The sequence below is a fragment of the Athene cunicularia genome (assembly GCF_003259725.1).
Source record: "Athene cunicularia isolate RWA chromosome 2 unlocalized genomic scaffold, athCun1 chr2_part1, whole genome shotgun sequence".
Taxonomy (NCBI): domain Eukaryota; kingdom Metazoa; phylum Chordata; class Aves; order Strigiformes; family Strigidae; genus Athene; species Athene cunicularia.
Window position 1 is genome coordinate 3,490,523 of NW_020799095.1, and position 14,089 is coordinate 3,504,611.

The window sequence follows — 14,089 nt, forward strand, 5'->3', positions numbered from 1 at the left end:
TTTCTCACTAGGCAAGAATCTGTCAGGAACCTCCTGGGTCACCTCTTACGAAGGTGGTGTGAGAATAAAAGAAAGTCAGAGAGAAATCAAGCAATCACCCTCCATGTAACCAACACTATTGGTACAGTTACTTGGGACTAAGGTTTCAAGAGCTGCAGGCCGCTCAGAGAGGTTGTGGATTCTCCACTCTTGGAGATGTTCAAAACCAAACAGTACACGGTTCTGGGCAACTGCTCCAGGTGACCCTGCTTTAAGGAGAGGGCAGCTGGACTAAATGATCTCCAGGGGTCCCTGTCAACCTCAGTCATTCTGCAATTCCGATATTCTTAAGACCACTGTTCATATTTTTGAAAGGAATGATCAAACGCCTATGAACAAAACTAGACATGTCCTAAAGCATTTCCATTCTGCATCCTGAAGGCAAGCCTTCAAACCAACCCAACCCTCCCAACCTCCTTGGCCACACAGACAGTTCTGGAAAGGATCCACTTCTGTTCCAGACTGAGAGGATTGTGAAGAGCACACAGCAGTGCAGTTCTGCAGTAGATACAGAATTTCATTCATGCAGTGGCTTTTGCTAAGAACAGAAACAAGTCAAGCCTATGTAAAAATACCTGAGGAATAATTCCAGAATTTGGATCTCTGATACACAATGGCCAATCTTGTTCATTCAAGTTTTCATGTAGCTCTCTTGCTCTTAATTTAACAGCTAAAATTACTTTGGGTGCTACAAAGCTAGCTCTAGGAGTCCTAACTAGTCCTGCAACGGAGAGGCAGCCACTGATTCTACTTACTAATATACAAAGGTCTTCCTCCTGCTGCTTCAAAAGACCCACAAGTTATTACTTGTCTACAATTCCTTCAGTTTGCCTACAGTGCGAGGCCAAAAGTCAGTCGTAGGAAAATCCTGACTTTCAAAACCACGAAGACAACCAGAATTAATCTGGAAAGTCATCTCCAAAAGCCAGAATATTTCATGTATATACACAAGAAAGATGTTAAGTTTCTCACTACTCCTCGCCACCTTCCTGCATGGAAAGGTATATGAAAATGCAGCTTTAAGATAAAAGCAAATATTATCTAAAAAAGCTTCCACACGTTCACTGCTTGTAAGATTATCCAGGCTTTCATTAGCACACTGCCACCAGAGTCACCATGACCAAGTGATGGGGCTGAAACAACAGCAGATACATGGCTGCAAGCTGCTGACCCCAGCCAAGAGCTCCCTGCCCAGAGCACCCCACTTCCAACCCCGCAAAAGGGCAGCCTCACAGAACAGGAGGAGGGAGACGGCCATAGGCTTTTTACTGGTCAATTTTGGTCGTGGTGGTTTATTTTTGTTGTTTTGTTTTGGTTTTTTTTTTAAATCTCTGGGCTGATATTTTTCTCCCTGTATTTATTTCCTAGTAAAGGATTAGGGTGTTGGGGGGAAAGAATGGAAGTGCACACCACCTCTCCATCAGGTGAGAGAGGCTGACATTACTACTTGCACGGGGCAAGCGTATTGCCATACTGCACCTTCCCATAAGCACCACAACAGGCAGACAGAGTATCAACTGCAGCTACAAACACATACTAATCAGAACTCTGAGCACTCTAGATAAATAAATATGTGTATTAACCAACTCTAGTCTGGACTACTAGACTTCCTCCCATAAGGATAAAACCCTCTCCTTTTGTGGGTGACAGGATCATCTACGCTAACTTGTAACGTTGATTTTTATGATAGTAAGGAAAGATGGCTGCATCACATCTTATTTATGCATTAGTGTATTCCTCTTTTGAGAACTTGTTTGCAAATTATTGCTTTAGGGAAGAAATGAGAGGTCATGAAATAGGCCTGGTTATTGCTCTGAAAGTGTTCAGAGTTGCTGATGAACTTGAAACAGCTGGACTTACCCGTTGCTCTTCCAGCTCCCTAAGACAACATCATGGGACTCGAGGATAATCATGGTCAGAAGCATCACCTCTCTAGAACACAGCATTTACCTGGCACAGACTGGCCCTTGCTTCTGCCAAAGATCTCAGGATGAAGTCCAGTGTGTATGGACAGTTAAACTGCACAGTGAGACTGGTTGTTAACTCAGATTTCAGAGTCTCAGTTGTAGTTTTCCATCAGTTACTCTCTTCTGACCTTAATTCAGGTTCTCCTCAGGGTGAGGAGTTATGTTTTGCAGAACTTGTCTTTTCTACACAAGGAAGCAGCAATATGCAGTGGCTCCAGAAGGAGATGGAAGCTCTAGGCATGAAGCCTACAACATTCTTTATCAGTACACTTAACAGCTGAGCCAAGCCAAGACACCGACTTCTTCTGCTATCCGGCTTTGAAGAGCCAAATTCTCATCATGGAACTTGTAGAGACCAAAAACTCAGGACACCCAAGAGAGTAACTATCACATCCCTGGGGATTATACTTAAATAGATTTGAATTTGTCTAAAAGCCTGAAGAGAATTTTGCAGTTTCCCCACAGTACGTACCAGTGGAGAGGCAGCGCAGCTCCTGCTGACAGCAAGGGCCCCAAGCTGCCTAATAAACCCCTCTGACAGAAGATTTAGCACAGAGCTGCCCAGTGCCACCCGAACTGAGAGTGAACAGTCACGAACTGCAGGTAAAGTTGTTCAGTCTTCCCTCCCATCTAAATCACAGGTGAACCCTAGAGAAGGACAACAAATGGAAGGAAGCCCACCTGAACCAGTCCTGAGTGCTTGGAGATGCTTACTTGGAACCAAAAGTCTTTGAGCAAGTAAGGAAAAGGGCCTCACATCAGTCCAACCATAACTGGACAAAAAGCAGAGCCGGGAGGCTGTAGAGTGTCAGGCTGAGAAGAGGAAGAGCGATACAACTGCAAAGAATCACCCCAGCAGACCACTTCCAGCCCTGACTTCACTTCACTTGCACTCATTCCCAAAATAATACGTGGCATGTATTCATGCCTGCAAAGAGCATTTTACTATTGTTAATTATACTTAAGTGCACTGAGATAAGAGAACACCAGTCTCCTGAATGATTCCTCCCCATGGGCAAGTTCACTACCATGAACCACTCAGCAAGATGGAGTAAGACTGTCCAAGTTAGATCACTACATTAGAAGTTGTACCATTTCCAAGCTGATAAAAAGTCACATTAATAAGCTTGCCTTAAGTTACAGCAGAATAGATACTCTGCCAGAGCAGCTTCACAGGGAGTACAAGAATAACTTTTCTATAAACCCCAGCAGGGATTAGGGACTCTAGAAGGTGGGGATTAATGGTCTTGGCTGGCCTTCAAAAAAGCCACATGGAAGATGAGTTCATAGATAATAACTGTGAGGGACTTTCAAGTGTCTAGCTCCACACAGGCCTACAAGGATTGAAATAAGAGACCTAGAAAAGCCTCATATGTCATCTTCAAAACCCAGAAACACTTATCTCAGGAAAATAAAGGAGTCTGCCCACCTTCTGCACAGACCTGTAAGTTTTAGCTCTAAAATGACCTATTCCTTAACTACTTTAAACAAAGAAACTCCCCAGAGTCCTGCTTGTTTGCTGGTTTTCAAGCTGTCTCGCAGAAGACAGGATTTTCTGTGCTGCTCAGGAGAGGCAGCACCAAATAAGGAGAGTTTCATTAATCATGGGGGGGAAAAGAGTCTCCTGTTTTCACTTGGCAGAGGACAGAGGGAAATACAGGCAAGGCGGGGGTAGGGTATGAAAACTCTGGCTGTTTGCAGAGCACTTTCTTTCTATGTTGCATATTAACTGCTAAGCCACAAACCAAACAGGCAAGGCAAGCAGCTGTTCTGTCAGCTGCTTTCCTTTAATAGCACATGCATCAGAAAGGAAAGCAGCCTCTACCTCCCCAAGAGCAAAACCCAGAAAATAATGGCTTTCTGGCGTTTGCTAGAGTCCTTTCTCTCGGGAGGAAGAGAAGGATGGCACATTTCTGATATGTTAGATCAACAACTCTCATTTTGATTAGGTATTTTGTACCTCCTCATTCTTCCTCCTGCAAGATCATCTCACCACCACAGCCTAGAAAACTACTAAGTGCACGGAAAGGGAGAAGTTTCACTACAAAAGTTCACCTCAGTCACTTAGTCCTCATGTCAACTGCTCTCAATTCACCCTACTCCACATTTGTCTTTCATATGCTGCTCCCAGAATAATGGGTCTGGAGCCTACGTGAGAATTTCAGCTTTCATTTCTAAGGTGGTTTTCTTTTTTTTTTTTCTTGCTTGTGAAGAAAACTCTACAATGTGAACTACAAACCAGGAGATAAGAAAGACCTCAAGTCATGCTGTAAGAAAAGTGATTTTTCAGAGATCCGGTTCAGCTTAATTATGGTTGTAATACTGCTGTGCAGGCCCTCCATACCTTCATGAACTCACAGCATTTTGCCTTATGCATATATACACATCTGAGAGTGTAGGAGGGAAAGTAAGACCATAGAGGGTAGATTCTGAAATGAAGTTAATCAAAAAAAGCTCTAACTGAAGAGGAAAATAAGCTGACATAAAATAGCTGTGAATGTATTACATCCATATCATATCTCATACATATGTCAAGAAGTTTATTATCACAAGCCTTGAAAATTCTGAATTAAAACTTTCTGTAGAACAGCCCAAGCAGTTCAAGAGTGTGGAAACGGCCTGGCAGAAAGACTTACACTCAGCAGCTCTGCTCCCTTATTTCACAGGATTTCCACAAAGGATAAACCAAGTCATAAACAGCACTGGGAAGACCTTCACAAGCAGAGCTCCTGGAGGCCAGCTTTGTGGCTTCTCCTACTCAGATACACAATGTGGTGCCCACAAGAAAGGCTGGACACCATGCACTGCAAGCAAACTGACTCTCTGGAGAAGTGCCTAAAGATCAACAGGTTAGCCAGTGTTACTCAAAAAGCAAGATAAAATTCAAGCAGGGAGCGTAAAACATCACAGGTTACAGAGAGCAGCAGATACAACCATGAAAACAGAAGCAGCTTGTTTGGCAACCAGGTATGCAGAGTCACTGCTTCCAGGAACTCAGTTTACATACAAGCTTTACTCCTTTACCTACACGGAATGATTCTGGTTATGTTAGTGACTATATTAGAGTAGCTACTTTAATTAAAATAAGCACCTCTCTTGACAACATAATTATACAGCATGAGAACCTGTCGATCAGGACACAGACGTGGTAGCTTCAAAATGAGAAAGTTGACTTAAGTAAACTATTTTCATCAGGAACAACTCATCACCAGCCTGATGTTTCAGAGCCAGACGAGTGGAAGAGCAAACCTGTCGATGTTTTTTCGAGTGGATTTGCAAAGTGCAAACAATGCTTTAAACCTTTCCACTATTGGAATGTCAAAAAAACAAAAAAACAAAAAAACAGAAGAATGAAACAAACCACTCTGCTACGCTAAGAAACAAGTTCTAGCTACTTGCAAATTCTGCAAAATTTTAGCTACAGCAATAGTTTATGGACTCAGCAGTTGCTGAGAATCATGCCCTGCCCTCAGGGTTTTGAGAGCTGACAGATGTGCCCCAAGAGGAACCTGGAAGTAGAACAGACACACTTGAACTAGCGGAGAGGTAGGGATCGGCCATTTGAAAACCACAACAAAACGTTATGGAAGCAAATATTTTAAAAGCAGAAGCAAATGCTCTGTTAGTGTCCAGCCAAGGTTTCAGAGCATCAGCCAGAGAACTCTGCGACCATGTAGGCAAACTGGTTTAGAGCAAGCATTCACCAAGCACTAGCAGGTTTTCATTTGCCTCACATGTGTTAGATTTTCAGGCCAGGGACAAAATTTAGTCCTTGTATTTCCATGCAGACCACTCAGGTGCTCAGAAATTCATGGAGAAATGAAGTCCCTAGACACGTTTAGGGTGGGAGCAGAGTATACCTAGAGGATTCAGAGCTGTGGAGCCTGCTCATTTGTACTCTGTTAACAGCAAATTTGGGATATTCAAGTCTGTCTTTACACAGTGGTGTGTTACTAGTACATGCTTAGGAAGGGCCTGGTTCTTTGCACCACCTTTTGCAATTCAATGCATGGATTTTGTTCATCTTGAAGCAACTCCACAATAGATATAATGAAGATTAAACATATTCCATGTTACTAGGAATTACTTCTAAGTAGGGATATGTGTGCCTACACACAAGTGAGAAAAACAAAAGCCAGAAGTCATTTTAAAACAAGGTAGAAGCAACATTTAAAAATGCTGACCACCCTTGGGCACCTCCTGCAAGCAGCACTGAAGTCTTTGGCAACAATAGTTCATCAAAGGATTTGCTAGAAGCCTGGGAAGTAAATATAGCCTGCCTGCGATCCAAGAGAAAGAGGCACTCCTATTTGGTCATGTAACAGCTTCAAAACAGAGAAAGGTAGAACAATAATTTTAGCTTCAGAATTGTATGTGAAGCAAGCAGAAGTCCGGTGAGTCACCAAAGAACTCTCAGAGGAGAGAACACGCATTTTCCTGAGGGACCGCAGAATACAAGGCGCATTCAGGCGCTCCATTACCAGCGTTAACGCACCGCAGGCCAGCAGCGCTGAGACCTTCTCCCTCAGCAAGGGAATTACTTGCAAGATAACATTATCTCAGCATCCATTACTGCTTGTGCCCGAACATAAGCCACATGCAGGCCCATCTGAGGCAACATTATGAGACTCCTACACCAGTCCCAGTACCTCTCATGCTACCAAGGGGGATAAAATTAAAAATACAGGTAGAGAACTGCTCAGAAATGTGCTCAATAGCACATTAATAGGCATTTAAGCTGTAGGCCAAGGCCCACTATGAAACACTGCTAGGCTAGAAGTTAAGCATCTATGTTAACATCTCTTTCATAAGGGTATTTATCAGATTCTGGAATTATAAAAACAGTACATTCTGAAAGCACCATGTCATCCTGGACTGACAAATTCAACAGCAAGGAAAGCTAAAGGTTACATGCTAGAACCTTCTGCTTCCTCTGGACTTTGAGCTTACCCCTTTTACTCAGAGGGATGCCAGCCTAGCCCTTAAGCTGCTGCTGTTACTCCTTACCAGCACGCCATTTTAATTCTCTCTAAGCAGGGAAACACTCCTGCTCTCACGTGATGTTTATTCTTAGACAGGATCCCAGGGATTTTTATTTAGCTAAGTTCAGTCATGCAGTTGGCCAAGTGCCATAAGAGCATCACAGAACTCCTCAGTTCTGAAAAGGAAGCAACATTAGTACAGTGTAGACATACTAATAGCACTAAAAGTGTCAGGTTATGCAAGAAAGACCTGGGTAATTGAAGATAAATTACTCTCCCCAGAAAGTTGTCACTGTGATGCAAAGTTCATGAATGACTTTGTAAGAAAAGCACATGACAGCCATAGTCTGAGACCAATTTAACTGCTTACACCCGTCAAACAGCTGAACCCAATTCCTCCTGAGCTAGTCAAAAGAACAAATTTGACCATTTGAGCCTTTCCATTTTCTTGAGCTGGTTTTAATGACAAAATGCCTGCCTGCCTAAGAAAGCAACCAACATGAGCTACTAGTGTCCCAACTAGAACAGGTAGAACCATATTTAGGAAACAACTCTCAAAAGTAACTGCAAACTTCAGTCTGGGAGACATACACTGAAGTCACTGCTCCAGTTTTTTTGTTTTTCTTCTAAGAAACATGCTCAAACTTTGCAAGCAGATGAATGCAGGCTTAGTTCAACTAGAATGGTGCCCATGTGGCTCATCTGGTTTAGGTAAAGTGGAGAAAAACAAGATGACCTGTGAGCCAATGCACAGGAAAATGCTGAAAGGAGCTACAGGAAGAGGAACGTATGTGAGAGTCATAGTTTCTCTACGCTCATACCCTTTGGTTTTTGAAACCCAACGGGGTGGCAACAGGGGGAAGAACACTCATTTCTGAAATGAATTAATGCAGAAGAATAGTTTCCACCATCCAAAATGTATGCAGGAAGCCAGCAGAGAAGGAAGGGAGTAGCTACTGCAGTTCAACCACTATTGTATTTATATTTCCGTACTCTTGATAACAAATACATTCAACGACGGCTGAAAAACAAGGCATTGGCAAAAGCTAAGCTTTCATGAAAGAAAGAGCAATTAAAAAAAAAATGTCAGGTCTCCCCACAGTGTTATCAGGTAGGGTCTATTAGTTTCTTTAGAGAATTATTCTCTTCCTTATTGTAGGTATGACTGCAGTATCCAGTATCACAGTATTGTGCCCTTTGACACAGGCAGTTTACCTTCTAAAAAGGGAAAGATAAGGGACCAAATACATAATTGTTCAGTGTAGTACTGAAAAAAATTTAAAAAAAAAAAATAAAGGGTTTGCCCACACCATCTTAAGGAAGTAAAACTGTATGTGGTAAAGTGACATAGAATCCTAGAATGGTTTGGGTTGGAAAGGACCTTAAAGGTCATCCAGTTCCTGCTCAAGCAGGTCCATATCCTTCTGATGTCGGAGGCCCCAGACCTGGACACAGCACTCCAGGTGCGGACAGGCTAGCACTGCCTTCTTCCCAAGGGTTCTCTCTTACTTTGAGAGCCAAATCTTCTCGCTTCTGCTCTTGTCATTCTCAGCCTAGAAGGTGAGCATACACTTCCTCAAGCCCCTTTTAAAGCTGTGAGTGATAATGCATCAGCCCCTCCCTCCAACAAACAGCAGAATCCTCTGAGGACAAGCAATCACATGTGACTTGCTAAAGCACAGAGTCAAAGGAAGTTTGTTCTTATCTGCTTGCCTTACCTGAGGAGAATTCTCTGGAGACAAAGCTGGGCTGCAGGAGGGGAGCAGGGAGTAGCAGCCACTTGTTCCTATCACAATTATGTCAGCAGCAGCAGCCCCAATCTAGTTCACTTTTCAACGATAAAATTGATCCTAAAGATGTGGGTTTGTGCATGTTTCTTCCCAGTTAGAGCAGTTATACAAAAAAAAAAAATCTATCAGGTAATGTATTTAGAAGTACTTACTCTCCACTTATACACACATAACCAATGCAATAACCAAATGAAGTTCTAGGTGCCACAAGTCACAGTCAGTATTTGAGGTTTAAGAAAGCAAGATCCCCAAACATGTAACCATACTTGGTTAAAAGAACTCACAGCAGAATAAGCAGAAAAAAACCATTTATTTCTGAGACACAGTCTGGAGATGAACTGGCTATTGTTTTGTAAAGAATCCAAGATACTCCTCAATCGGGTCATCCAACAAGAAGCAGCCAGCTAGTGCCAGACTCACAAACCCTTCCTCCTTCCTGCCTGCTCTCCTGGGCTTCTCCAAAGGATGTTGGGGAGGAAGCTGCCTTTATTCATCTAGGCCATCAATGAGCATGGATTAAATGCTCCCGGATAAATTACTTCAGGAAGCATTTTTAGTTGCTGAATACAGTCTGTGGGAAACACCTGTTTGGTTTCCATGTCCTGAAACTACAGAACAACAGATGTTGAGAGGTACAGCCACATGAATCCCTGGGACTCTTGGGGGCAGCTTACATTGTAACGCTCTTTTTTGTACAATGGGGAAAAGAGAAGAGGAAAATTGTAACACAGCAAACTCATCCCCTTAGACAACTTTGGAGTTAACAAGAGGACCAAGTAGAGAGAAGTCTGAAATCCATCCCAGACATCCAAGCAGTCTGGAAGCCACTAAGACCACATTGGTCAAAGCTAAATGAGGTGGAAAGGGAGGAAAAAAAGTTCAAGACCAGAATGTGTCGGAAAGGTGCTTACACTCCTATGTCATCTTCTCTGTTCAGCTGCACACAGTGCTCACTCCCTGCAGGAGGGGGTGACAGTCCACCTCCCACAATCTCTTCAGCTCCATTGAGGCCACAGTGAGAAACACACACGGCATCTGAGCACCTCCCCTCCCTCCATCCCACCCAGGCGGAGATAAGCCATCACTCGGCTTTTATTCCAACAGCTTTTAGAAAATGACTTAAGATGGCTTGGCAGGCAGCCAAAGTACAAACAAGTGGTGGTGGTGGTGCTGGCCCTAACTGATCCTGGTTCCAGTCACATTGTCACTGGATACACAAGAGCATCAGCCCAACAGAAAAGACAGGACTTTAGCTCTGTGCCTGCCATTTGAGGAGACTAAATAAGGCATTTTAGGAACAATTTTATCCCATCCCCATAACAAAGTCCTAGGAGACATGCAAGGCTAGTGTCACTACAAGACAGTTTTAGTAAATCATAGTCCATACAGTTGGCAATGTTAAAACAAGCTGTAATTGAACGGCATCCATTTGACTCTTCTGCGTTCTTCACAGCCAAGTATCACAGGATGGTACAGGCAGACTGACATCATGAACAGCTTCGTCATTTTTGTACAAGCCCTTGCCCTGTGTTTCACTGGTTTACATTCTAGACTACCTTAAGGTTAAGGCAGAAGAAAGTATTAATTAGTGGAATAAACAGGCTGATAACTGCTCCCAGGACTTGAAGAAACAGTCAGCATTCAGAACAATCACTGTCATGCTAACTAAACTGCAATGCAGAAGACACCTGGGTCCATACAATTATAATGAGGAAATGGCAATTCCTTCACTAAAGCATGTTACGTGAGCACCGGCACATCAAATATCCTCAGACTGCAGACCTGAGGATAGATTCCAGTGAAAATGTACCTTTAGGGTGCCTTCCACAAAGACAGGCTAGGAAAAGAAACCTGGATGATCCACTGCTCCAAATTCCTAACAAATCAGATTTGTTTTTTCTTAGCCTAATTTGCCCATTTTAGCCTTCTGTCATCCTCTTACTCTGATAAAGATTTGAGTGAACAAGTTAAACAAGATGTCTGCCCTTTGCAGCAGAAAAAACAAGAAAAGACCACCCAACTAGCCAGCAAAGACATCCCTCACGTCACACGCCAGTCATGCTGTCTTGAAGGGAAGCAGGGGAGTGTTAGAAGCTTTAATAAATACCCCAGAGGAAGGATGCAAAAAGAGCAGTAAATGGAGCATTTAACAGAAAGGAATGGAAAGGTAAGTGCATTTCAGATATGTTTATTCTGCAGAAGTTCCAGCTGCAGATCTCTCCGTATAATGCCTTTTAAAGACAAACAGACTCTCCCAGAGCCCATTTAACACTCTACTTGTCATAGCCAGGGGTGCCTGCTCTGCCAAGCTTTGTTACTGAACTTCTGTGGGAGATTTTGACGTTTCGGAACTCTAGATAATAGCCGTATTTCTCAGAACAAATCAAATTTTAGTGTGTGCACACAGCTGTATGAAACTTTGCTTTTAAGTCAAGATTTGGTGGTGTGTCATTAGAGAAGTAGTTCATACCTCAAAAGCAGGTGTTCCCTTTAGCAGGTCCTTCAGCCCTCAGAAACTGCTTATCTGCAAAACACAATGCACATACAATTGAGACTTACAGAGTACTTGGATGTAAGCTTATTAGGGATGGCTAGGAGATGATTTACACTACTCAAAATGAAAGAAATCTTGAGAAATTTTCCTACCATCCCATCACAGTCATCCAGGCAGCTTTCCTTAGTATTCCTCTTGAAGAGGGAACATAATCTAGCTATTGCTATTTCACATCAACACTTGAGCAAGCTAGTAAGGATCTACCAGGAAAATTGTAAGCAACTTCTTCATCATGCATCTTAATAGTTTTTTACAAACACACTGCTGAAGCTGAAATAATCCGGGGTGATTAGGACACCCCTCAATTAAGCTGTATTTCAGGTGTTCATTAATGGCTTAAAAGCTCCCCAAGCCACTGTCAGGCATACACCTGCACAGCCACCATGACCACCCAGGCTGGATTCACAAGCTGGTTTTCACCTGGCTGGAGGTGAACAAAGCCAAAGAGGCACCAAAACATCTGGGGCCTGATTTATCAGTTATGACTCTGCATGGCCACTGTGCAAGGCACTCACATGGCAGAACTGTCCCATTTTAGCCCAAGACAACTGAGAAAGCAAAGTCAAAGCTCTTTTCATTCAATAAAGCCACACCATGTCATTTTTTTATACTTCCAGACTTCAGAACAGACTCCCTTGCAAAGTATTTAATACATTCACAAGGCAGAACCTACAGGTATTACTAGACATGCTACTCAGCTAGAAAAGCATATCTTGTATTCTTTTAAGGATTACATTAATGATACCTGGATTCATATTTTAAGGGGAATCAGAATTTTTTTAAGAAAAAGGAAGAAATCAGGAGCTGTTTTTCAGTTGCACACAGCAGGCTATTTTCCATGTGTTTTCCATTATTTCAGTGAAACTATAACAGTGAATCATCTCCTCATCTACCAGGTGTTGTGTACCAAATTCTTTTATACTATATTTTGCACTTTATTCATTAATATTTCTTTATTGTAGAACAAGCATATCTACAGATAAAAAATTCTAAATACTCCTCCTTACACTCTCTCTGCAGTGCTCCACAGAGTCAATTAAGTATTTCAATCCACATGGAGAAACATCCAACTTGTTCTTCACCTCAGTGAGTAATCAAGCCAGTCTCACAACAAATATCATCTCAGTACCTGCTTATTAATGCAAAATCCTATAGAAACACTAATGCTTGTTCCTCTCCCTATAGATGCCCATTTCACATCACATGGAAGTAAAATGCCAGAGCTTTCAGTTAAATGAGAAGCCAGCCCAGTGAAAAGAGTATCATTTCAGCTTGACTAAGTGGTAAAGCACTCAGGAGTGAGAAAAACCTTCTGAAAGTCTTGTTCCCTTCAGAACTGGTGAAAAGGAGAGTTACTGAGTTAATTAAGGAATGGAGAAATATCTTGTGCATGATTCAGATACATGAGTATTAAGGATGAGCTCTTGTTTGTGTGCCAACACTAATGCTCCCCTCTCTAACAAAAGGAAACTGCTAATACACATCACAAACCCACATTTGCTGTTTCCACATCATTATTCGCAGTTTAGCCACCTTGTGATAAACTGGGGCATTAGGGTAACTTCTCCCCAGCTACTTCCAACTGCTGGAACACCCAGACCACATCCAAAGGCATCAAGACCTAAAGGCACAGCCCGATGGTCAACTCCATTGAAGTTCATCCCTCACAAGGTTATTACACTCTCACACAAGATATTCCAATCTCTCTGCATTGAAAACACTAACCTTCATCTTATTTGTTAAGGAAAAAAGAAGCAAAAATCCCCACAGCGCTATCTTATGGCAGAACATTAAAGAAAATGAGAAGTACTAGCTCCTTTTTTAGTGCTGGGCACTGCTACTCCATCTCAAACTGGGTAGCACTGTGTCAATCACAGTTCTGGTAATGGTGAAGTAAAAATCTACCACAGCTGCTCAGTCTGGGCAAAAACACTTCTTCCCTTCAGTAAACCTGCATCTCTAGTTGCTCTTTAAATAAACCCTGAAGGAGAGACTTCCCATACTACCAAGGTGGCCTTAACTACCTACAGTTTAAAAGATTGCTTTTTTCCCTTAAGTATGAGATGTTCTTGACTGACAATCAGAAATGTTAAGTGATCTGTCTTTCTTATCCCAGATTGACCAATCTGCTAAAATTGCAGGTGTGGCTGCAAAGATTTTTATTTTTTTTTATGTGCTAGATCTTACAGTGGTCTAAGACAGACTTCACTTTGCCCCCTCATACAATAAATTGAGTAAGACTGTGACCACTTATAGAAGTGGTGGTGAACAACAGGAAAAAAGTCATCTATCACCTGGCCAGCAAATACTGACTCATGTGTTCCATTATTAGCCATAATTGTTTTCCAGTTCAGAGAAATATTCCTGAGAAATATTTTAATGTTAAGAGATATCTGTCTATCCACTGCAACTCTGATTCCAAGTTTGCAACTTTATTTCTCCCCAACACAATTTTTATGCAAGTGACACTGAAAAGCAACACAGAGGAAAAGCAGTCTATTATTTCATTTACATCCCACACTACACCCACTCTTCAATTTTTATCTTGCCTACACTATCAGAAAACAGGTAATGTCTGGTATGCATACTGTCCCATCATGTCTGCTATCCCTATAATATCCAGTTTCACATCCTGCACCAGTCGTTCTTGTTCCTCAGCTCTTCTGGTTCCCAAGCTCCTTGCACTTTTACTACTAAACATTTCAACAACTTCTCCAACTTCATCCAGTTTTCTACGCCGTTTCCCCCCCCCCCCCC

General features: G+C 42.3%; 1 protein-coding gene across 2 annotated transcripts in view; it reads right to left on the reverse strand.

Moving 5' to 3' along the window:
• Positions 1–11,302, reverse strand: part of MAP4 (microtubule associated protein 4) — a 130,279-nt gene extending 118,977 nt beyond the window's left edge. For both annotated transcript variants that reach the window (XM_026841639.1, XM_026841638.1), the window contains exon 1: positions 11,249–11,302. The gene's annotated coding sequence lies outside the window, so the exon portion shown is untranslated. The remainder of the gene's footprint in view (positions 1–11,248) is intronic.
• Positions 11,303–14,089: the final 2,787 nt, after the last annotated feature.